The sequence below is a fragment of the Schistocerca piceifrons genome, chromosome 4 (genome assembly GCF_021461385.2).
Source record: "Schistocerca piceifrons isolate TAMUIC-IGC-003096 chromosome 4, iqSchPice1.1, whole genome shotgun sequence".
In the NCBI taxonomy this organism is placed as follows: Eukaryota; Metazoa; Arthropoda; class Insecta; order Orthoptera; family Acrididae; genus Schistocerca; species Schistocerca piceifrons.
In genome coordinates, this window is record NC_060141.1 from 716,979,508 (window position 1) to 717,005,775 (window position 26,268).

The window sequence follows — 26,268 nt, forward strand, 5'->3', positions numbered from 1 at the left end:
CCTTGTGACGCGGAAGAACTTCCTCACACGTGGTCCTTCGTTGCTCTTTATGGTCTTCTGTTAGGCGGCGAGGAATTCAGCAGGCGCACACCTTCGTGTACCCCAACTATTGGACGAGTGTGTCAGCACTACGGACAGAGAAGTCCAGTTGTGCAGCGAGGTGCCTGACTGTGATCTGTCGATCACCTTGAATGACAGTGTCCGCACATTCCAAAGCTGCAGGTGCTGTGTTGGCAGAAGAGCCAACACCGAGTTGCTAGAGGAGGCCGAAATGCACGCGTTTAATTACACGCAGACTGGCGTGAGGTCTGGAACAGTTAAATGTAATTAATATAGCCAATAAGGTACGCTGTTGCTGGAATATTTAACTTTAATCCATAATTGGTGTACATCGCTCTTGACGGTACATTAATATGCTCAGTATAAACTGGTAATGGCGCCTTGCTAGGTCGTAGCAAATGACGTAGCTGAAGGCTATGCTAACTATCGTCTCGGCAAATGAGAGCGTATTTGTCAGTGTAGCATCGCTAGCAAAGTCGTCTGTACAACTGGGGCGAGTGCTAGGACGTCTCTCTAGACCTGCCGTGTGGCGGCGCTCGGTCTGCAATCACTGACAGTGGCGACACGCGGGTCTGACGTATACTACCGGACCGCGGCCGATTTAAAGGCTACCACCTAACAAGTGTGGTGACTGGCGGTGACACCACAGCAGGAATCACGAAAGTTCGAGTTGGGTTCCACAAGATCGATGCTTTCGGAATCCACACTAGTTATCATGTAGGAGATATGTTCTACGATTCTACAACCAATCGATGTCAAGGAAGCTGGACAGCAGTTTTGTGGATTACATCTACTATCCTTCTTGTAAACGGATGTGACCTGTGCCTATTGTCAACTACTGGGCACGGGATTTTGTCCTAGGGATCTATGATAGATTATAGTTCCAGAAGGGGCTAAATCAGCCGAAAAGTCAATACTGAATCTGACAGGGATTCCATTGTTAAGGTGTGTAACCTTGAGATAAGAATCTGAGTGATAGCCCACACAGGGGCAGCACGAGCAAGCTTATCGCGTCAGCATGGGTAAAACGGTCGCGCACGTCGATCGCGTGTCAGTGGTTGTGTTGTGACTTGGCCAGACAGCCAAGTCACTATGAGAGGAAGCCGAAAGGCACGCGTTTAAGTTCACGCAGGCTGGCGTGAGGTCTGGAACAGGACAAGGAAATGAGAACTTAGAAAAACGGACGCAGTTGCTGTAATACTTAACTTTAATCCATAATTGTAGAACATCGCTCTTGATTGTACATGCTTCATAAAATAATATCAAATGCTATGGCGCCTTGCTAGGTCGTAGCAAATGACGTAGCTGAAGGCTATGCTAACTATCGTCTCGGCAAATGAGAGCGTATTTGTCAGTGAACCATTGCTATGAACGTCGGCTGTACAACTGGGGCGAGTGCTAGTCAGTCTCTCTAGACCTGCCGTGTGGCGGCGCTCGGTCTGCAATCACTGACAGTGGCTACCACCTAGCAAGTATGGTGTCTGGCGGTGACACCACTGGTTGCGTTGTTTGGAAATCTCGACCGAAGTCATCACGATCGATGTACTGAGAAACTGTGGCACGAAAACAAAATTCTCTTCCCGTGGCAGCTACCAGGTGACGGAAGTAAGCGCGCAAACATTGAACGAACTGCAACGAAAAGGGGCGCCGAGAGTGCCTCTTCATACTTTTGTAGATTCACCACCATAGCAGGTGACCGCAGGCAGAAATAGGATTCGGTACTAATCTAAATGGGGTGGCGGTTTGATGTTCTTGTGTGCCGAGGTAGCCATAGCCCGAAATTCAAAGTAACGGCTTGGAACGTCTACAGAATTTATCCATGTTGTAAATTATTAGCAATAATTACTCTGCGATCATTAAAACTCCCCCAAGCCCCCCACAACCGAGTTCATAGCTCTTTATTCTTTTATTCAGGCAAGCCATCAGTAGTCTTAGATTCCTTGGGAAAACTGATTTAATATCATTTACTTAGGAATTAATTTTTTCGACTTTCGAATTAAGAACTTGATCAATCCATGACTGATACAATTAGGTTCATAATTTCACAAGCAATTCGTATATGTGACCGGAAATGTAAATTACTCAGCAACTCTTTGTCAGAAGGCGGGACTGGTGTGCAGCCATGGCGTCTCCACGCCTCTTGTATGTCAGAGAAACGTTTCCCAGTTACATAGTGACATGGTTTTAGTCGACTACAATTCTACTAGAAAAAATATTACTTCTGTATTTCTGTACTTGTTTTATCACAAATAAAAAGCAGTACCTCTGTATTAATGGCACATGAAACAAAAAGTTTCTCATTGTGACTTACAACCAGTCGGTTTCCTGGTACAGCACTCATTCATATAATGTTCTTAATAAATTATTTGCCGGCCGCGGTGGCCGTGCGGTTCTGGCGCTGCAGTCCGGAACCGCGAGGCTGCTACGGTCGCAGGTTCGAATCCTGCCTCGGGCATGGGTGTGTGTGATGTGCTTAGGTTAGTTAGGTTTAAGTAGTTCTAACTTCTAGGGGACTTATGACCTAAGATGTTGAGTCCCATAGTGCTCAGAGCCATTTGAACCATTTGAACCAATAAATTATTTATTTTCTCATTAGTCTCGTTATTTCTTCAGCGTTGAGGTGGCCAGCGTAATTCCGTGGTACCAGAATAAATTATCAATTTTTTAGACACAAGTAACTTATGCACAAGAAGATATACGTTTTGATTCTCCTCCAATCTGTGATATTTGGCACTTAGAAACATGTGCATTCCAGCTCTTCATTTGCCCCAAAAAAGCAGTTGACTTTTGCATGATCATTGATCTACATCAATCGTAGGTGACTCTGTATCAACGTAGTATGATGCAGGGCCAAGAAGAAACACGTTTTATGCGAATACTGCAGCCCCATCTCCTTGCTGCACTTGACGTCGGAGCCTGGTATAAGAGCCCCATTTGGCGATGTTTACTCAGTAGTTCTGACTGTCTTGTTTTTAATTTTAGCACATTTCTCAGATTTTTCACAAAAGTTTCAACGCCAACATTAAAAGCGCTACATCGCTGTAGTCACCTTTTCATGAAGTTTCTTATGCCGCCAAATACTAATCGCTCCTTTTAAAAACATGCCGGTTTCAATATCTCACGTGACACAACAGTTAAGAGTATTAAACATATAACAAAATAGGTGCAATTCTGCGTACTATAATTTGCTGAAAACCCGTTTCAATATCTTGAACCGTTCACGAAATGAAAAGGGGGTTACGTTTATGGAATTCACACTGTATGTAGACATGAAGTTTGCTTTTTTCCGTAGAGATACCTAGGTTTCATTCTCTCTAGAATACAAGTTCTCGCTGAGAAACGTTCATCCCTAAACTATTTACAAAGGAAACTTTACAGTAAAATATGAATTTAAAATTGGCATTTTTGTACTGTTATTACGAGCGTTTAACCTTTGCTTAACACACTTCTGTGGATTGACGTGCTTGAGGCACTGAAATGGATCGCACCCCAGCGACAACAAGTGTGATAAGGAATAATCTATCGAATATATCCACTTCAAACATTTTATAACCTTTCAAACGCTTACTTTTTGAGTTACATGGGTCATAAAACAAAAAAAAAAGCAAAAAAATATTAAATTCAAATACCGAAAAAACTGAAAAACATTACAGTTTAAAAGAACCGTAACTTTTTTAATGTTTTCATATAAATGCCTAAAAATTTAACTGAGTTTGTTCAAGATACAGTACTGCAAGGAAAAAAAATAGTATATTACTGCGCTATCTAAAAAAGATATCTATTTTGGCAAATAGAGGGGAGGAATACCGAGAAAAAGTGAAAATTCTGTCATTATAAAAAAAACTGCAATGAATTAACATATCTTTAATGTATTCATTCATCGCAAATGCCGGTAACGATTTTAATCCGCTTCAAGTAACAACTTGCATACACATCGAATTCACAGATTATACATCATCTTTTTTTACTTGAACAAAACACTATCTATCGTACAAAAACTTGGCATGGTGAAACTAAGCATGTGCACTTTAATTTTCACTCTAATGCCAAAATATACTTGAAATAAAATGCACTTAAATATCACACACTCGACCTTAGCAACTCCAGTCGACTGACGGCTGAATACGTATGCGAATTTTATTTTTCAAAAATGGTTCAAATGGCTCTGAGCACTATGGGACTTAACATCTATGGTCATCAGTCCCCTAGAACTTAGAACTACTTAAACCTAACTAACCTAAGGACATCACACAACACCCAGCCATCACGAGGCAGAGAAAATCCCTGACCCCGCCGGGAATCGAACCCGGGAACCCGAGCGTGGGAAGCGAGAACGCTACCGCACGACCACGAGATGTGGGCAATTTTATTTTTCACTGTGATGCCAAAATATACTTGAAATAAAATGCACTAAAATTTCACACACTCGACCACAGCAACTCTAGTCTACTGTGAACGGCTGCCGTAGACGGACTAACGTTTCCAGTGTTATGCCACTGCCTTTGGAGGTAGTCATACTATCGAACACATAACAGATGGCACCACAGGACCGATTTCCTCGGGTTTGCATACTTAAATCAACAAATAGTGGGCTGGGGATGTACGCACCACGAGGAAATTTATGCCATTGTTAAAGGATAAGCGTGTCAGAGGTAAGGGATTCTTAACCGAATTTGTGTTGTCCTTGGGTGCAGTTGAATGAAATGCAGCGAATCAGTGGCAACGGATATAGAGGTTGCTGCGAGAGATGCTGAATCTAATCTATCCCACATGATTCACCCAAAATTACCTTGTTGGTACTCAAAATTGGAAAGCCACTGCTTTGCAGCTCTTTATGTAATGAAATGTCGGAAAAATGTCTATGAAGAATCAGCAGAATACTTTTTTTGACTTTCGCATCTGCCACTACGTAGGTAACAGTTCTCTTGCTCATGCTGCTCTTTGTTCTTAAACTCTCGCTGCGTATTACAGTATTATGGCTCTGTGATTTCCGTGTGTACCAGGACTCCAGGCATACAGTTGAAACAAAATTTAATTTTGTAACTTTAAATTTTCGAGATGATAATGAAACCTTTGTGACTATCCATCGTACGAGAACTCCAGTTTTAAAGGCGTTATTGCTGTGTAATTTCTAGTCTTATCTTCGAGACCGCTGTAGAAGTGAATCATGGACTTTGGGAAAACAGGAAAACAGAGAATCGGTCTGAAGTGTGGTGCTATAGAAGGATGTTGGAAAACTAGGTGGGCTGATAACGTAAGAAATGAGATGGTTCTCAGCAGAAATGGCCAGGAGAGACAAATGAGAGAAACACTGACAAGAACAGAAGGTGGGACACGTGGTAAGACATCGACGAATAGCTTCCGTGGTACTGTAGGTACCTGCAGGGAGTAAAAATTGCAGGAAAGACAGAGATTGGAATACTGAAGATGCAGGCTGCAAGTGCTACTGTCAAATGAAGAAAGGGACACAGGAGAGGAATTCGGGCGAAACACGCCCAACTAGTCAGAAGCCTGACTCTTATAATCGATGTTTAAAATATCGATGATCGGCCATAGACTTTTAGGCGTCGATCGTGAAGCTGAAACAGCATCAATGATTTGCCAACACTGCACATCCTAGTTCTAACCTTTCAAAAACGTGATGAATGGTAAATATTACTAGGAATGGCAGAAAAAATGGACTATGTGTCAGAGAAATAATTGGAGTATAGAACACAATTATGAGTGTAACTAAAATGGACTGCAAATGTACAGTTCATATATTCAGCCGAAGAGACGGCTAGACGGTCGATAGCTGCTCTTTGACGGATTTCAGTAGATAAAACAGTAAGGTTATGACTGTCTACATCAAAGTACAGGGTGGACAAAATAAGACTAATCCGGAAAGTATTTCATTCACCGTAAGGTAGGCAATGCTGCGGGTGCAAATGATGTAAACCGCGCTTGCTATTTGAAGGTGCATGAAATATTTTCCTTGCGAGTCTTATTTTGTCTACCCTATACATACATCACCTACCTCTGTAGCCGAGTTAACCAACGCACTCCTGTGCTGTCGGACTCGACTCGGAGGTAAGCTGGTTCGATCCTAGTGGCGGAAAATTTCCACCACCGGTGTTTGGCTGGCAACGGGGGTTGAGGCGGGGCGTAAAGTTCCTCACTGCCAGTCTCTGCGCCATGCCTTCAATTAAATTCCAGATCTCTCCGCAGAATCTCATGAAGTCGGTGCTATTCGATACGAGTAGGCTATGAGCTAGCGCCAGGTGTCACTCACATCCTTCTGTTCATACATAACTACACAAACCCAACACTAAACTGCACAGGCACTCATCATACCATCTACACTACACAGATACACTCTTGACACTTCATAATACCAGAATAGCGATGTAAGGATTCCTGCATCTTTAGATTAAAACAACAGTCCAGATCGCAATAACGCTTGTTTATTATTATCTGTTTCGGCTTATGTTAACGCCACCCTCATTTTCTTTTTTTTGGGGGGGGGGGACCTTCAAGGATAGGAACAGCGAAGTTACAAACAGTAGTACTACATATGGCGTTAAAAGAAAATAGAGAAATGTTGTAGCGTTTACCCTATGGCTGGTGTCTGCGACTCCTCGATTTTTCACGTGATGCCACAATCGTACACTGTGACTGCGGGCTGTGGAGCCACGGGTCGGGAATTCCACATTATTTAATCCGTGGCTCCCCAGCAATCAGTCACAGTGTACGATCGTGGCATCACGTGAAAAATCGAGGAGTCGCAGACACCAGCCATCCTGTAAACGTTACAACATTTCTCTATTTTCTTTTAACGCCGTATGTAGCACTACTGTTTGTAACTTCGCTGTTCCTGCCCATGCAGGGACCCCCAAAGAGAACAACAAAATGGTCTGAGGATGGCTTTAACCTAAGCGAAACCGGTTATAATAAACAAATGTTACTGCAATCTCGACTGTCGTTTTAACGTAAGTATAACACCAAATCGCTGCCCTCCACGGACAATTTGGTCTAAATTTATTCCTGCATCTGCTCCCCTACATTTATTCCCTGAATATGGCATTACTTTACTTATACATACATCACATTAGAAAATATGCAGGAGCAATTAGTACGAGTATCACAGAAGGTCTAGAAGAAAATTTCATCCGGCAGTGGATGTCAAAACGATGATTCTTACGACGAATATGGTAATGGTGGTAATAAAGTACTCGTAAAAATAGTTCTGTCATGATTAAAACTTAACCAAACCCTTCTTATTTTTTTTTCCTGGGAAATTTTATTCTATCCCATGGGAAGAGTTGTTTCCAATTTGGAAGCTGCTAAACTAATAGTTTCGTGGGGGTTTCAGAGCAACGCGGGAACCAGCACGTCGCTTCTTCGAGAGATCTGAACGCGAGGCACGTCCCGATGCCTCGCCGAGATAGCCCCGTGGGCTTCCCAAGACGAGAGCCGTGGCTCGCTGCCTTAGCTGTCAAATATCTTTGAATTATCCTCCTGTCTACTGCGGCTTGCAACTCCTTCACGGAACAACCGTGGCGCAGTAAGGCTTCGTCAAGGGAAACTTTTTAAGTTCCAAGAATATCTGTGGCAAGGATGGTACTGCGCTGGAGCGAATGAAAATACAATGCAGAGCAGATTTGTCATCATTTCACGTTTAATACGAAGTTGATACGGGGTAGCTGCGAGGTCCTTGGTCGTCGACCATCAGCGGGTATTAATAATCTGTGAACAGTTTCAAAGTGTGCAGGTGCATGTGGACGAAACTTGAGCGGAAGAAACGGAAAGTAGTCATACGGAGATTTTTGAGAAATTTGTGCCTTTAGAGAGCCGTCAGTTACAAACCTCCCTCCTCTTCGCCCACGATACTTCAAAGATTCCAACACTCATGTATAAAACAAGATCAAACGTTTGATTTTCCACGCATCTCAATGTTAATGACGCCACATCTTCTGAACTGTTTATCATACAGTGATTTTGCAAGTACATTCAGTGATATGCGAGTATATGGGTGCCGTCTGCAAACTGTGTTGCTAACAGACTTAGTAGTAAATAATAAGTTAAAATATTCATCATTTTGATTTGCAACTCCTTGTGTTGGCCGTGTCTGCAGTTAAAGTTGTTGGATGTAAGGTCAGCCAGTTATGCAAAACACCGTTCTCTCTCAATACCGAAACATGTTTCGGCACCACTGTGCCATCATCAGTGGATTTTCGTTTTTATTTATTCTGTAATGTGAACATTTTTGTTTAATGATTATAAAATTATGTGCATCTTTAGTTCAAACAACAGATCGTTTCTTTTTGTAGATACCTTTACATTTGATGTGCATGAATTTTCTGGATCACTTGTGTGTTGATTACTACAGGTAGCTTGTCATCTGCAACCAAACGATGTTGATGAGAAAGTTTTTTGCTGGGAGTTAACCTATCTTCTAGAATGTAATTTAGTTTGCCGCGATGTTTTCGCGCCTATATTCGTTTTTAATTACGTTTTCGTGTGCAATGATGCGGAGAATGGAAGTGCTTGCCACACGAAAACGTAAGTTGTTTCGTTCCTCATGCATCGTTTTCCATTGATCAGAGGACTTTCAGCCAATTGCAAACAATCTGTGGTGTTCACTCCACCGGAAGGAATTGAGAAAGTACGTATTTCTCACAGGAAAATACCATCCGGCCGGTGAGCCTTATAGAGGACGGTTAATGAGGCTCTGACTCTTCAGTACAGGGGTCAGTGCGTGCGGTTATCAAACCTAATACATATGACAAACCCTCAGATTCTGGTGGGTATCGATTACTTCATTATAAAAATACGATATGTGAATCTATTTCTACGTAAACAATGTACTTCGAGAACTGCTGCTGTCAATCAATATTACTAAAATAATTATGAAGTTAATTAACAAGAAACAAAACTATGCAAATGTTATAAAGTTATTTACAGCAGTGTTTTCATTAAATTTTCTAATAATTGTGTAAAAAAACACATACAATGAGTTTAAATCCTTTTGTTGCCAGCAATGTAAATGATAAACTCTTTGTTAGAAATTGTAATCTCTAATCTTTCGCGCGTAGCGGGAAGAGACGATGTGAAGTAGACATGTTTCTGCAGTCAGCGAATAGTTGCTATTTTGAACCTCATTTGAGCAAATGGAAATTATACTATTGTGGAAGTTGGACGGTTGTTGTCAACTAATGCTAAAATAATCGAACTCGATATGTATGAAGTCGTCACCAATTTCCGCACGAATTGTCAAATTCAACAGTACTTCTATCCAGTTAAGTGGTTCCCTCGAAATAACTCGTGTTTCTGCACTCTGTTTGGAACTTGAGATCTGCTTATTTTTTGCGTGCCCTGCGCAGTTCTCAAAGTACAACTGTTCTGTGGTTCTTGATAGAACTCATGAGTTGCTATCACGTCACGACCTCTTACACACAGTAGTTCTGTGCTCCAGCTCGCTTGTAAGTTACTAACAAGTTATGCAGAAAATGATGTATAAATTGATGTCTTGTAATGAAAATAATGAATTACATGCCACTGAGACGAAGCAGCTGTATAATGAAAAAAAAAAAAGAAAAAAAAAATCGACGGTCATTAAAGTTGCGTGCGATCTGAATCTGTACGTAGTAACAACAAACAAAATAACATTACTATTTCCAGTCAGAAATTTAAGAGAAAAACGTGTAAGATACATGAGTATTGTATGTTAAACTATGAACACAATTCGACTGAAACTAATAAACACAAACGTTAAATTTTTAGGAGAGATATCTGATGCTTTCGAGATGCGAACTGGTGTTAGACAAGGAGATGTTCAATCCCCTATTATGTTTAGTTGCGCGCTTGTAAGTGTCAACCGATAATGGGAAGTAGAACTCAAAGAAGTGTGGAATAAATAACCAGGTGCAACTGGGCTATAAAAAGATTACTCTTAGAATTTAGTGTTTAGCTTCTGATGTCGATATTGCAATACTATCTGTAGATATAGCAACGGCAACAAGAAAAATCTACGTGTATAAAAAGGATTGCAAAAAAAAAAAGATGTATTCAAATATCTTACATGAAAACGGAATATGTGGCAAATATAAAAGCTGCTCAATGGACAGAGTGTACGGAAAACTTACGAGTCAATATATTTAAATATCTTGATGAGGCAATACAGAAGAACCGCCTTCAGGGAGAGGCTTATAAAATCAGTGCAAGGAACATACAAATGGTATTTCAGTTGACTACATCTGTGTACTATAAGAAATTTATCTGCTTTCAAGCAAAATCACAGCACTACATTAATACAAACAATTTTTAAACGCAACCGATTGCCTGTATTTGATTAAGGCGAAATAAATAGAAAAGATGGAAATAAAAAAAAGAGAGGAAAACCCTGAGAAACATATTGGGGCCAATAAAACACAACTGTGAATACAGGAACAGGAGTAATGAAGATCTGTAAAAGAAAACCAAAGATCTGTACAACAAAAACGAACAACTTGGTGTAACCATCAGAACACGTACGACCACCTGGTTTCGATCACGTGACCGCAAAAAAGATCTCCCTAGCGCAAGTGGCTCCAAGAAAATAGAAATATCATATCATATATATATATATATATATATATATATATATATATATATATATAATGGCAAAATGGGGTACACTGGAAATATGAGTGTCTTACAAAGGCTTGTATACCATATTAACAAAGCATGGTGTAGGTAGCGTTTTGGTAAGTTAAAATACAAAACCCAATATTTTCAGCCACTTCAGGAAATCATCGGACACTGTGTACTCCTTCTTGTGTATTGTTTCACATCTCCATCTTTTAAACTCCGTATTCACCTTCTGGATGGTCTGTGGTACATTGTCACAGTCCCAGAATGAGTTTTAGCTTTTCCCCACTCGTGAAGGCAGAATTTACCTCTTACATGTTTTGTTCTAATTCCATCTAAAGACATACGTTCCATTTTTTGTAAACTGAAACCAGACGGATCTCTGCATGGGTTATTGATTAAACAGAGGTGGTCGGGATTTGAAGAGAGCCTTTCTTCATGCCAAGCCTGATCAGAGTTGATATTTGATTTCATGAGTTTGTTGCCGAACTTTGATGGTGTGTTTTGTATTTCAGTCTATCTGTTTTCTGGGGATTGCAGTACTTCCGTAAGGGAAGTTGAGGGTTACAGCGTCGTTTCTACCATTCTCTTACCGTCTACATAATCTATATCAATACTCTGCGACCGGCCTGACGCTGGGTGGTAGAGAGTACTTCTGGTACCACTAGCTGATCCCCCTTTCCCTGTTCCATTCGCAAACGGCGCTTGGAAAGAACGATTGTCGGTAAACTTCTGTGTTAATTGTAATTTCTCGAATTTTCTCGTTGTGTTCATCTCGCGTGACGTATGTGGGAAGAAATAATATGTCATCCGATTCTTCCCGGAAAGTTCTCCCCGTGACGGAAAGCGCCGCTCTTCGTTGGATCTTCTCTCTCTATTTCTCTCTCTCTCTCCCTATTAACCCTGCCTGATAAGGATCCCATATTGATGAACAATACTCAAGAAATGGTCAAAAATCTGACATCTGCTTATCCTGCTATTTGTTTTATGTGGTCACTCCACTTAAGATCGCTTTGGATAGTTACTCCCATAAAGCGTTCGCCGTAAGAGTGAAAATGATGTCTATATTACACTGTGTATTCTTCCGTGTCTGCAGAAATTTCATTGGATTCCGTTTCACGTGGAGCGGAAAACAAGCTCTCGCGAGTAGAGTGAAGTGTGATAATAACGATAAGCTCCATGCTGTGAATTACGCTCAAATCGACTCAGGGATAATACGGAACAACAGCTTTACTGGCGCATTTATATCGGACAGCACTGGCCAGCTAGCTGATCCAGCTAACCTGCAGTGATATGAGCAGATGCAGTTAAGAAGTAAAAAGAGACGAGCACAGAAACAACATAGCGTCGAATGTCATTTAATTTGTAAATAGAATGAAATTATATACAGCAAAACTCCGGCAATACACTCATTAGGGGACCACACAGCTAACGTCGTATTTTAATTAAAAACAAGAGTGACGAAAATTGCTTACTTACATATAGGATAATTTTTTTGCGTGACTTGTGTGACGCAAATGCGTACCGCAGGGATTTCATAGCATAATTATATAGCGTACTGAAACCACAGAAAGTACCGGATTACTTATAGTCAGTCGTCTGGTAATTTCTGAAGTCCTTCGACATCCGAACCCGAAGAATACGTTTCAGTGCTGGAACTATCGTCTGCTACGTTGACAACGAAGCGATCAATAAGAGACTCCATGAGGCAATATAAGCGTCTCACTTTCTCTTGTATGACATGCTGTTCTGCATCCCTCCAGCGATCGGTAGGGACGTGTGATAAGTTCAAATGTGTGTGAAATCTTATGGAACTTAACTGCTAAGGTTATCAGTCCCTAAGCTTACACACTACTTAACCTAAATTATCCTAAGGACTAACACACACACCCTTGCCCGAGGGAGGACTCGAACCTCCGCCGGGACCAGCCGCACAGTCCATGACTGCAGCGCCTCAGACCGCTGGGCTAATTCCGCGCGGACGTGTAATAAGGCTTCGTGCATTAGTTCCAGTACCTCTGCAGCTTAAATGTCTCTTTATTTCTTGCAACAAATCTTTTAACTCGGGTCCGTATCAGTTCCGTTGGGTTCAGATTGCAGTGGTACGGTTGCAACTGTAACAAAGCAGCATCTGTGCAGTGTGCTCAATACAGTGAAAATTATCGTTTTCCATTTTTCTACGACGCTGATCATTCTGGCTCGTATGAAACCAGATCTGTGGTATTAACCGATGGACATAGTCCAAATAAAAGTATCTAATTTTCCTTTTTTATCACAAAAAAGTAATTTGTAATCTTTTTCTTAATTATGCATTCTTTTATAAAATAATGATAACTAAGAGTTTATATATGCAATGAATACTGGTATTTTTCATGTCATATATAATTAGGCTGATTGAACATGTGTTAATTATCATACATTTGATGAATTGTTGTGTTTAAACAGAAAAAGGAAAAGACCAAAGCGAGGTTCGAAACAGCGATGCACACAATACCATATCACCCTTCTGCAACGTTACTTTCCTTTAGTAAATTTCTTCTCCTTCTTCGCAGAATATTTTCTGTTTAATACCTGTCTCCTATTTCAGGATCGTATGGTGCATTTAAAATTCAAGTAACATAATAAGAGAAACTGCATCATAATCACAAAATAAATGGAGAGGATTCAGCAATCTATATATTTCTCTTAATACATCAGATTTGAGAATACTACACTTTTACATAGTTTGAAAAATTGTGTTGATAATTTCGGTTGTCTGCAATTCACAGTGTTATGTTGTCAGTTTAAACGCTACCGACTAAGCCACGCAGCCTGTTAAAAAAAAAAAAAAAAAAAAAAAAAAAAAGGCCCGGGTTCGATTCCCGGCTGGGTCGGAGATTTTCTCCGCTCGGGAACTGGGTGTTGTGTTGTCCTCATCATCATCATTTCATCCCCATCGACAGGCAAGTCGCCGAAGTGGCGTCAGATCGAAAGACTTGCACCAGGCGAGCGGTCTACCCGACGGGAGGCCCTCGTCACACGACATTTCATTTCATTTCATTAACATACTTTGTATAATTTCGGTTTTTCAAACGCCTTAGCATTTATTCCTCATTTTGTTAGATCTGTTATAACCTAAAATATGTTCATTTTTTTACAATTTTCAATGCACAAAACCCACTGATGATGTCACAGAGGTGCCGAAACATGTTTGAGTGATAAGAAAAAAAAACAGTATTTTCGAATAAAAGGCAAACCTATATCCAATAGAAGTACACGTATTTTACGGTGGTTACTTTTTCCAGCAGTCTGTCATCAGTAGTGCAGCTGTAGAGTAATGGGTTTATTTTACTATGTATGCGCAATATGTTACGTTTAATTACGTTCAGGGTCAGCTTCATGTCCCTGAAACGCTGAACAGTCCTCTACAGGTCCTCCTGCAAATCGCTACACACTCTTCTGGCGTTGCTACCTTCTTATAAATAACGGCATCACCTGCCAACAGCCTTATGCAGCTCCTGACGTTTTCTACTAAATCAGAGTTGTTTGTTGTCGGATATGAAGCGATGAAGAATTGTTGTTGTGGTCTTCAGTCCTGAGACTGGTTTGATGCAGCTCTCCATGCCACTCTATCCTGTGCAAGCTTCCTCATCTCCCAGTACCTACTGCAGCCTACATCCTTCTGAATCTGCTTAGTGTACTCATCTCTTGGTCTCCCTCTACGATTTTTACCCTCCACGCTGCCCTCCAATGCTAAATTTGTGATCCCTTGATGCTTCCGAACATGCCCTACGGACCGGTCCCTTCTTCTAGTCAATCTGTGCCACAAACTCCTCTTCTCCCCAGTTCGATTCAATACCTCCTCATTAGTTATGTGATCTACCCATCTAATCTTCAGCATACTTCTGTAGCACCACATTTCGGAAGCTTCTATTCTCTTCTTGACTAAACTATTTATCGTCCACGTTTCACTTCCATACATGGCTACACTCCATACTAATACTTTCAGAAACGACTTCCTGACACTTAAATCTATACTCGATGTTAACAAATTTCCCTTCTTCAGAAACGCTTTCCTTGCCATTGCCAGTCTACATTTTATATCCTCTCTACTTCGACCATCATCAGTTATTTTTCTCCCCAAATAGCAAAACTCCTTTATCACTTTAAGTGTCTCATTTCCTAATCTAATTCCCTCAGCGTCACCCGACTTAATTCGACTACATTCCATTATCCTCGTTTTGCTTTTGTTGATGTTCATCTTATACCCTCCTTTCAAGACACTGTCCATTCCGTTCAAGTGCTTTTCCAAGTCCTTTGCTGTCTCTGACAGAAGTACAATGTCATCGACGAACCTCAAAGTTTTTATTTCTTCTCTATGGATTTTAATAACTACTTCGAACTTTTCTTTTGTTTCCTTTATTGCTTGCTCAATATGAAGAGTGAAGAACATGAAATTCCGAACAAAGATACGTTTCGAAACAAGGTTGTACATTCTCATCTCCTGAGAAAACCGAAAAACGGAACTGGAGCGAAGTGGTGACAAATTGGGAAGCAACACTATTGTGGTCGAAAGAAAAATTAATGAAAAAACAAGGAATTAAATCAGAAGAAGTTATTGGCGTGGTCGATAGGAGCCTCAAATCGCGGAAGAAAATAAAAAGGATGAATACTTCTCTTTAAGATGAAGGGACGATCGAAAGAAACTGTAGTGTCATGAAAACATAACGAAGGTAATACGAGATTTGTTTTACGCTGCACCAAGTTCGCTCATGTCTGCGCCGGTAGCCTTTGCAGTTCTTTGGGCCAAAAAGTTCTTCATAAACCTCTGGAGAGATGACAACAAAGCTTGGTACGTAGACTACTTATTTGTGGATGCTCAAAAATAACAATTTCTGAATGGCGAACGAAGGTGTAGAGCGCCGTTGCTCCTTCCGTTGCCGTTTAGACGAGGCTGCAGTAAAAAGTGCTCCTCTGTAGCGACGTCTGCCTACGTTCGCTTCTCTCCGACTCCTTTTGCCTAAAGCCGTCGGCACACGGACCGTGCATCCGAACGTTGAGCGTGCAGACTTTCTGACGTCATAGCGTGGAGTAGCACGTTCGGGAGTCTTTCCGAACGTGCAGAGCAACATCTGGCATGTCAGATTTTCTGAGCGTGCGTCTGAGCTTTGACCAATGAGATGGCACAACGCCACCTACGTCACACGCACGCCGTCTCCCTTCAGTACAGAGTTGTGAGGCGCCATTGTTGTTGTTGTGGTCTTCAGTCCTGAGACTGGTTTGATGCAGCTCTCCATACTATTCTATCCTGTGCAAGATTCTTCATCTCCCAGTACCTACTGCAGCCTACATCCTTCTGAATCTGCTTAGTGTAGTAATCTCTTGGTCTCCCCCTACGATTTTTACCCTCCACGCTGCCCTCCAATACTAAATTGGTGATCCCTTGATGCCTCAGAACATGTCCTACCAACCGATCCCTTCTTCTGGTCAAGTTGTGCCACAAACTTCTCTTCTCCCCAATCCTATTCAATACTTCCTCATTAGTTATGTGGTCTACCCATCTAATCTTCACATTCTTCTGTAGCACCACATTTCGAAAGCTTCTATTCTCTTCTTGTCCAAACTATTTACCATCCATGTTTCACTTCCATACATGCCTACACTCCATACAAATACTTTCAGAAACGACTTCCTGACACTTAAATCTATACTTGATGTTAGCAAATTTCTCTCTTCAGAAACGCTTTCCTTGTCATTGCCAGTCTACATTTTATATCCTCTCTACTTCGACCATCATCAGTTATTTTGCTCCCCAAATAGCAAAACTCCTTTACTACTTTAAGTGTCCCATTTCCTAATCTAATACCCTCAACATCACCCGACTTCATTCGACTACATTCCATTATCCTCGTTTTGCTTTTGTTGATGTTCATCTTATATTCTCCCTTCAAGACACCATTCATTCCGTTCAACTACTCTTCCAAGTCCTTTGCTGTCTCTGATAGAATCACAATGTCATCGGCGAACCTCAAAGTTTTTATTTCTTCTCCATGGATTTTAATATCTACTCCGAATTTTTCTTTTGTTTCCTTTACTGCTTGCTCAATATACAGATTGAATAACATCGGGGACAGGCTACAACCCTGTCTTACTCCCTTCCCAACCACTGGTTCCCTTTCATGTCCCTCGACTCTTATAACTGCCATCTGGTTCCTGTACAAATTGTAAATTGCCTTTCGCTCCCTGTATTTTACCCCTGCCACCTTTAGAATTTGAAAGAGTGTATTCCAGTGAACATTGTCAAAGGCTTTCTCTAAGTCTACAAATGCTAGAAACGTAGGTTTGCCTTTCCTTAATCTTTCTTCTAAGATAAGTCGTAAGGTCAGTATTGCCTCACGTGTTCCAACATTTCTACGGAGGCGTCATTTCAAGCCTATATGTATATATGCCGTTTCGGAGCACCAGCAAATTGAGAATCACTGGAAAACCCGTTGTTAACTGTGTGATTCGTTCCAATAAAATAATGACAAACAACATATTCGTGGCAAAAGAATTATTGTAACTTGCGTATTATGAGAGTAGGCTATTTGAAGGCAGCGACACACTGAAGATGCACCCAAAACGCATTGTTCTTGGTACAACTTGTTATAATTAAATTTCAATTAGTAACATATCTACGATTAATGTTTTCAGCAACAAGTAAAATAAATGTTTAGTAACCATGTGTATGCAGTTAGTTTAGCGTAATGAGTAGCATCACTGTACCGTATGCAACTGTTTGTTGGGGCGGTGGTTCGCGTCGTAACACTCTCAAATGTTTTCCTAACATTCGCGTTTTTATTAGGTTCTGATACTTTATTATTAGTTTAATATAAGTATATACTATAATATTTGATGTTATGTAAATATAAGTTCACCTTTTTCTGAGGGTTGACTATGTTCGATTGGCATAATCTACAGGACAACTTGCGCTACTTGCTTAAAGATATTTTGCTCCTTTTTCTTTTACGCTTCGTAATTCACATGTTGCAAAGATTCTGCTACTGGGTAGGAACAGTGATCAAGTAAGACTGACCTGGGGGTTTTACTAAAATGTGGGAATGATGAAATAATGTTTATCTTATGCGGAGAAGTATTCCAAATTTGTACCACACTGTTTGTAATGGAACTTTTATAGGCCTGTGTCCATATTGATTGGACATGGTACTTTCCTTTTCGTGGACGATGGAGGAAACGTGCGTTTTAAAAGACCTGACGTGGGAAATTTACGCGCGCCCGGTGAGTAAACGGTGTGATTTACGAACTAGAAACATCCCTCAACTGCCGCAGGAGTGCGTTGCGATCGCGTATACCACGTTGGGGTCCACGTACCGTATGCGCAAGTCACATCGTTCCTGAGCGTTCAGCAGCACGTTGAACTTTCCACGCTCACCGTTAACGTTCGACAGCACGGTCCGTGTGCCGAAGTGCCGGCCAGGGACCTCCGAGTGCCAGCCCGTCTGCCGGGAAGCGGGTGCCATTGGGGCGTAGTCCAATGCCAGAGGCGCGATATAGGTCAGCGGCGGCTGATGCAAGGCGGCAGGCGAGCTTTCGCGGACACGTCAGGCGTTCGCAATGTCACGTCGCGCGCTGCAACGACGGCGGGGTACAGGGCGGCCAACCCCCGCACGGAGCGCGGATTCCTTCTAGGGAATTTCACCTGACGAAACGGGTTTTCTCACGGCGCCGCCAGAAACTTCTGCGTAACTCTGGACAAACAGCTCCCATGGCCAAGTGTTTTCGGACTATTTGAGAAATCGCTAGACGGAAGCGAAAAGGGTGAGGTTAGACTATACCGAACTACCGCCTGATGACGACAATACAACCACGCAGTCATCTACATCGGCCATTTGCATGGTGAACCGAAATTTGCGCTTTCGGACGCAACAGCGCCATCATAACAGATCAAAAATGCCTCTGACATAACTTCGTCACCTGCATAATTCGGTAGATAGTGGACGTCAGAGCATATCCTTAAATACAGCTTTTTTAACGTTGAACCTCGTAATATTAATTCGTGGCCAACAAAAATTGAAGTACCGATTGTTAATATTAATTATACAAGGACGCCAATGAAACTTATATGCGGTGCGGGAACACACGTATTTATAGACATCATAAAACAGAATGAATTGGCGATATCAATTTAATTCGCTTTTCTTATACAGAAGTACACTACTGGCCATTAAAATTGCTACACCAAGAAGAAACCCAGATGATAGACGGGTATTTATTGGACAAATATATTGTACTAGAACTGACTTGTGATTACATTTTCACGCAATTTGGGTGCATAGATCCTGAGAAATCAGTACCCAGAATAACCACCTCTGCCCGTAATAACGACCTTGATACGCCTGGGCATTGAGTCAAACAGAGCTTGGATGGCGTGTACAGGTACAGCTGGCCATGCAGCTTCAACACGATACCACAGTTCATCAAGAGTAGAGACTGGCATATTGTGACGAGCCAGTTGCTTGGCCACCATTGACCAGACGTTTTCAATTGGTGAGAGATCTGGAAAATGTGTTGGCCAGCGCAGCAGTCGAACATTTTCTGTATCTAGAAAGGCCCGTACTGGACCTGCAACACGCGGTCATACATTATCCTGCTGAAATGTAGGGTTTCGCAGGAATCGAATGAAGGGTAGAGCCACGGGTCGTAACAAATCTGAAATGTAACGTCCACTGTTTAAAGTGCCGTCAATGCGAACAAGAGGTGACCGAGACGTGTAACCAATGACATCCCTCACCATCATGCCGGGTGATACGCCAGTATGGCGATGACGAATACACGCTTCGAACGAGCGTTCACCGCGATGTTGCCAAACACGGATGCGACCATCATGATGATGATGTAAACAGAACTTGGATTCATCCGGAAAAAATGACGTTTTGCGATTCGTGCACCCAGGTTCGTCGTTCAGTACACCATTGCAGGCGCTCCTGTCTGTGATGCAGCGTCAAAGGTAATCGCAGCCATGGTCTCCGAGCTGATGGTCCATGCTGCTGCAAACGTCGTCGAACTGTTCGTGCAGATGGTTGTTGTCTTGCAAACGTCCCCATCTGTTGATTCAGGGATCGAGACGTGGCTGCATGATCCGTTACAGCCATTCGGATAAGATGCCTGTCATCTCGACTGCTAGTGATACGAGGCCGTTGGGATCCAGCACGGCGTTCCGTGTTACCCTCCTGAACCCACCGATTCCATATTCTGCTAACAGTCATTGGATCTCGACCAACGCGAGCAGCAATGTCGCCATACGATAAACCGCAATCGCGGTAGGCTACAATCCGATCTTTATCAAAGTCGGAAACGTGATGGTACGCATTTGTCCTCCTTACACGAGGCATCGCAACAACGTTTCATCAGGCAACGCCGGTCAACTGCTGTTTGTGTATGAGAAATCGGTTGCAAACTTTCCTCATGTCAGCACGTTGTAGGTGTCGCCACTGGCGCCAACCTAGTGTGAATGCTCTGAAAAGCTAATCATTTGCATAACACAGCATCTTCTTTCTGTCGGTTAAATTTCGCGTCGTAGCACGTCATCTTCGTGGTGTAGCAATTTTAATGGCCAGTATTGTACATTTAAAGCTACATTTCATTTTTATTTTAAAAATAGTATCTTGAAGGTGGCCTCCATTGTACTCATTGCGTTTGGAGAGTCGAAATCGAAAGTTCCGGTCCCCTTCGTCCAGCGTGTCTTTGTATATATTGCCAATAGCAGTACGAATATTGTTCCGCAGGTCACATAGGGTCGCTGGACGATTGATATACGCCAAGGATTTAAGATTGCGACACAAGAAAATGTCATAGGGGGCCAGATCCGTCCTTCAAAAAGATGATACGGTCGGAGTAATGATCCTGTAAGGGAGTCACTGACGTTCGTGCCGTATGAGACGTGGCGCCCTCTTGTTTTGGGACCAGGCATTCCCCTCCCGCCCCCCACCTCCCCTCACACACACCATTATCTTGAAGTCCGGAAAGGAAAAAAAAAACTCCTCAATCATTTAGGCACAAAGTTCAGCAGTGACCATGGGCTAATAACGCCAATTTTGTATGTAGCACATTACTCACACGTTCTGTATGCAGGGGCAGCTCATGAAGTTCTCTGGCGTTCGTGCCACTTGGATACCGCATGTTTTGTTTATTCACGCATCCAGACAAATGAGAATGTGCCTCGTCGCTGAAGAACATGAGGGTATTACGAGGCAGGTTTTCGATCACGGCTTCACATGCATTTTTTCGAGAGACGTCGCGTGGATTAAGTGTGTACACCACTGCCCGTTTGTATTTTGTGTTTTTGAAGTCTTCATGAAGAACTCATTTCACTGTGCGATCAGAAATTGCAGGAGTAGCTGCATGTTTGCGTGCAGATGACTTGGGGGAATCCAGAATCGCCAGCCTTACTTTCTCGAAGTTTTTTGGGTCCTGGTGGTTCTTGAAGCTCTTGATTTCTTTTTCTGCACACTTCCAATATCCATAAAAGTGCTCAACCACACAACAATCAATTGTGGATCAGGAACACGACATGCATGCGCGATGCTAAACTTCCCCCTGGATGCGAAAGACACCTTGCCATGCATTTGCACATGAAAATCATGTGTGTACGTAGCCGTCAAGAAAGGTAAAAGGGAGCAGACATACACACACGACAGACTTTTCCTTTGTCCCTAACGCTGCTACGAACTTCTACCTCGCGTACAGATGAGCTGCTATGGTAGAAATGACACATCAAAGCACCAAAGTTTCGTGGAATCGTATTCTAGAGACCTTTGGGTTTAAATGTTGCAGACAGCTCATTTGCAGCAACACACGCATACCGGCCAGCTACAATGCCACGACTGGTAGGGCGTTGATGCTGTCAGCAGTGGAAAACAAAATATCATAGTAACGAAGCCTTCCGGTGCAACACAGACTATACATAATACGGCCCCTAAACGGTCAGTAATGTTGCGCACTGATATTGTGAAATATTGTTGACTTTTCCCTTGACAGCGCAATAATGCTGTCAATTACACTATGGATATTACTGTGCGGTACTACCGTGGTTTGGGATGTTAGAACGTAGAGATACTGCTGCTGTGATTAAATTGCTCTACTGTGTAGCAAATAGAAAAAAAGTGGGTAAAAACTGCTTCAAGGACGGCCAAAAATCAGTCACAAAAACTTGTTGAGGGAATTGAGGTCGAAAAAAAAGATTAATTCCCGAATAAATTTTTTGTGTGGTGATGGTGAAACATTTGATACATTACTAGAAATGGTTCTCGCCATACATTGGCAACAACCCGATACATAACTCCTTGCTTCCCCCCCTCCCCTCCCCCGTCTCCCACGTACCACGCTCATAACACAGTCATCGGCCAGGAAAATACTACAATGAGGGACGCAGTTCCATCAAGTCAGCGCTTATCTATTATGCCACGATTCCGATTCCTTGCTACTAGCAACTCTTACGAAGACCTTAAATTTACAACTGCAGTTTTCACCTCACAGTATCTGAGACATAGTTACATGCAGTAACAGGTGCACTGAAGGACAATATTCGGGTAAGCTATGTATACACAGAGATACATATTTTTATTCGTAACTTTCCATTATATAAATTTTTTTAAAAACATCTTCCTTTGTGGTCGTTGCCTATGTTTTCTAAGCAACAAATCATGCAAGTGGTCAGTCTTGACACTCCCGTTTTTGTACTCATCGGCCCTAACATACAACAATGCCGATAATAATTTATACACTTCGATTTACTTTTAATAATAATGCTGTTTCGTCTTATCTTGAAATCATTTTCCACACACGAAAAAAAAGAAAGAAAAAAAAAAGCGTTGCCCAATCTGACCTCTTTGGTCTATGTACTAAGCGAGATACTGTCAAGAATATTCACAGTCCAACCCACACACCACAATATTTCAAGGCAACGCAATCTATTTCCAAAGATTTTGATGTTCTCAACACTACTGCTCAATCTCACAGTCTCACTCCTAGACGGTCAATATTATTGCACATCCGGAAAATGTTGCCAGTATTATTGACCGTTTGGCGCCGCTTAACGTTGTTTATTGGTACCGTTTTTTGTCTAAGAGTAAACGGTACTAAGTCTATGTTCATTTGCCACCGTTACCGCAAAATTTGAAGTAAATTCCTAATTTCCAATTTTTTCATGTTTGAAAAGCTGTTAGTTCACTTATTATCCGGAAAATACTTTTGTTTAGGCTATACCTCAAAGAAGAACACTAACGGGTCGGACTGAAAGACAAAGAGCTTGAGAGACAGAATTTTTGCGTAGACAAAGTAACAGAAATAATATGGACATTCATAATGATAATTCTATCAGTGTTGTTAAACATACATTTAAATGTGAATTGGACGTAATTCCAAATAATATTGAGAGTTATAATAGCGGGGTTGGGTTGATTTGGGGGAGGAGACCAAACTGCGAGGTCATCGGTCTCATCGGATTAGGGAAGGATGGGGAAGGAAGTCGGCCGTGCTCTTTCAAAGAAACCATCCTGGCATTTGCGTGAAGCGATTTAGGGAAATCACGGGAAACCTAAATCAGGATGGCCGGATGCGGGAGTGAACCGTCGTCCTCCCGAATGCGAGTCCCTTGTGCTAACCAGTGCGCCACCTCGATTATAATTGCGGTTTGATGAATTTACAGATTTCGTAATGGAAACATTTCTCATCAGACATTACTTTACGCGACGCAACGGCAAGCATATTCAGTTGTCATAAAGAAACAGTTAATTTGCCACCCTTGACGCAAAATTGATTTTTCAACGCATTGTATCAAGGACTCACTTCAAATGATAGAACAATTACAGAGAAACCAAAAAATTATTTTAGTGATATTCGTGGCTACAATGAAGCATGTGCTAGGGTCACTTCTGAGGCTAAAACTTCAGACACAGTTTTACGTGGAGTGTATCACACTACAATAGACTATATTTTTATTATCACTCAGCAGGTCCAGTGGCCTCAAAGTACGGTTTTTCGCCTCGTTATGTGCAGTTGTATTTTTATGACGTCGACAGAATTCGTTGAATTTCGACCAGAGGCGATACTGGTAACGATTATTGGTGAGATATGTCAGAAATATTTATAACTGGATTAAACAAAATGAAGTGAAATGATCGTATGGCATTACTGGGTCCTGGAAACGTCCGTCTGGGGTAGTTCGGCTGTCTAATAGACGACAACGCTAATAGTACATCTCGGACTGCCGAAAAATAGATTGCCTGTCATAGGACAAAATAATTATGTTACCATGTCACACACAAAATACTGATTGGGAGTGGTAGGTTCTTACTTTGGAGGAAGGAGAATAACTGAAGGAAGACGAAGCAATACTGTCAATGCACCAGAAAGCATGGAAGGTTCTAGTGCAAATTTTACAAACAAAATACGTCTTTAAAAGTGGATTAATTAAAATGATTGTACTGTTATTTCTATGTTAGCATTATACTAGTACACCCCCAATTCTTTAACGAATCGAGCTGCCATTAATAAAACACTTTCAAAAATGGTTCGAATGGTTCTAAGCACTATGGGACTTAACATCTGAGGTCATCAGTCCCCTAGAACTTCGAACTACTTAAACCCATCTAACCTAAGGACATCAGACACATCCATGCCCGAGACAGGATTCGAACCTGCAGCCGTAGCAGCAGCGCGTTTCCGGACTGTAGAGCCTAGAACCGCTCGGTCACAGCGGCCGGCTAAAACACTTTCAAACATCTGATTACTTTACAAATGAGTTAACATGGTAAACATTTGCCATCAATCAGGTAAACGTGAGAAAGTTACGAAATGTTTGAAATTAAGCTTACAAGTTTGTGCAAGTCGCTAAGTGCTCTCATAATGAAGCACTGGATGAATTTGTGTGTCATCATATTCTATCTTTTTGTGTGTCGTACTTGTATTTTCGGAGGCGGAGGTCAGCTCAATTCCCCAAACAAACGTGGGGAACTGCCCAAAACCACACTTATGCTGGCCGGTGAATCAGATTCGATCCGGGTCAGGCATATGTTCCTGTCTTGCAAGCTAGCGGGATGCATGTTAAGTTATACGAGCAGTACTGGAAAATCGCAGTTTCATGCAGGTAGGACTGAGAAATACGAAGAGCTTTGCGTGGAGTATTTCGTGTTTGATACAAAAAATTATATGATCGCCACGGAACTAGAAACCACTTAGAAAAACATTACTGCTCTAAATTTATTCTGTAAGACAAAAAAAAAACAGAACATAAATGGAACGGAGTAGATGGAATGAGGAATTAGCTTGATTATATCGTGCCAAACAACGAAATAGTTCCGGAAGCGTCAAAGTTAGACATATCTAGAATTTCCACCAACAACGGACTAATAAAACAGTAAAACGAAAGCAGAGACAAATTTCGAAACAACTGAACTCATTAATCATAACTCGTGATTGGCTGACTCAGATAATAATAATTTCGCGTGGTTCAAATGACCTGAATGCAGGTATTTCCATTGGACCGTACTTGGGCAACTTTCGTGTCTCAAATCTACCCTGATAAACCTACTGGGGAAAGAAGACCTACAGATGAACGTGGAACTCGAACCACGTGCCGTTCCTGGAAAATCTACACGCCATTGAGAGATAAAGGATAGGTTAAAAACAGAAAGAAGAAGAAGAAGAAAAAAAATACCAACCGGCGGGATTCCATCCTACGACCTTTTGGTTTCCCAGACACGCTCTTTACCACTCGTTTTCATGAGGTCCGTCGAGAGCATAATACAACAAATAGGTTTCTGAATCTAGATAATGAAGATCTAAACGACTTAAGTACAGAAGGAATGTAAGTATGGCCCTGCGGAAAGAACATACGCTTAAAGAAAACAAAGTTTCAGACCAAACACGACAGGCGATATGGGAAGACCGAATTTCACAGAACATACGAATCAAAAGAAGACTATTTAGAGTGATGTCACGAAACATAGTGAGAATATCATAGGAGCTAGAGTTGAGAATATCTGATTACTGAAGGAAACGGAACAAGTAATCATCATGGGTAGCGGTTACATTCCGTCTGTTAGTATAGCGGGTGGGAGTGTTACGATAAACTGAAAAAAACACGTATCTTGTTTGCTGGTACATAAAATGGCAACTTGTCTAATAAATTACGACCATGAAGATACGTTGAAATTGTGGTAGGGCAAAATTCAGACGGAGTTTAGGCGGAGCAAACATATTTAGGTTTTCGACGAGTCATCAGGTGAAATCTTGTTCTGGAATTCTTTTAACATTTCCTGGAGTTTGTTTGACTTCCGTCACGGCACCTGCCGCACGCACCAGGCGGGGTCCGAACCAGGCGCTAGCGCACCGGCTCACCGCCACCGCTACGACCTGCCTGCTGCCTCTCAGCTCCTACACTGAGCAAGGCCGAGGTCAGCGCTGGACCTTGCGCACTGCGCATGCGCGGAGACCTACTTGCTCGGCGAGCCATCTGGCGGGGACGGGCGTAGTCTGATCAGTTGAACGCGCGCGCTCGGAATACGTCTCAGTCAGCCCCAGTCATGGTATCAGACATCCTCCCCCGCCCTCCCCCTTACT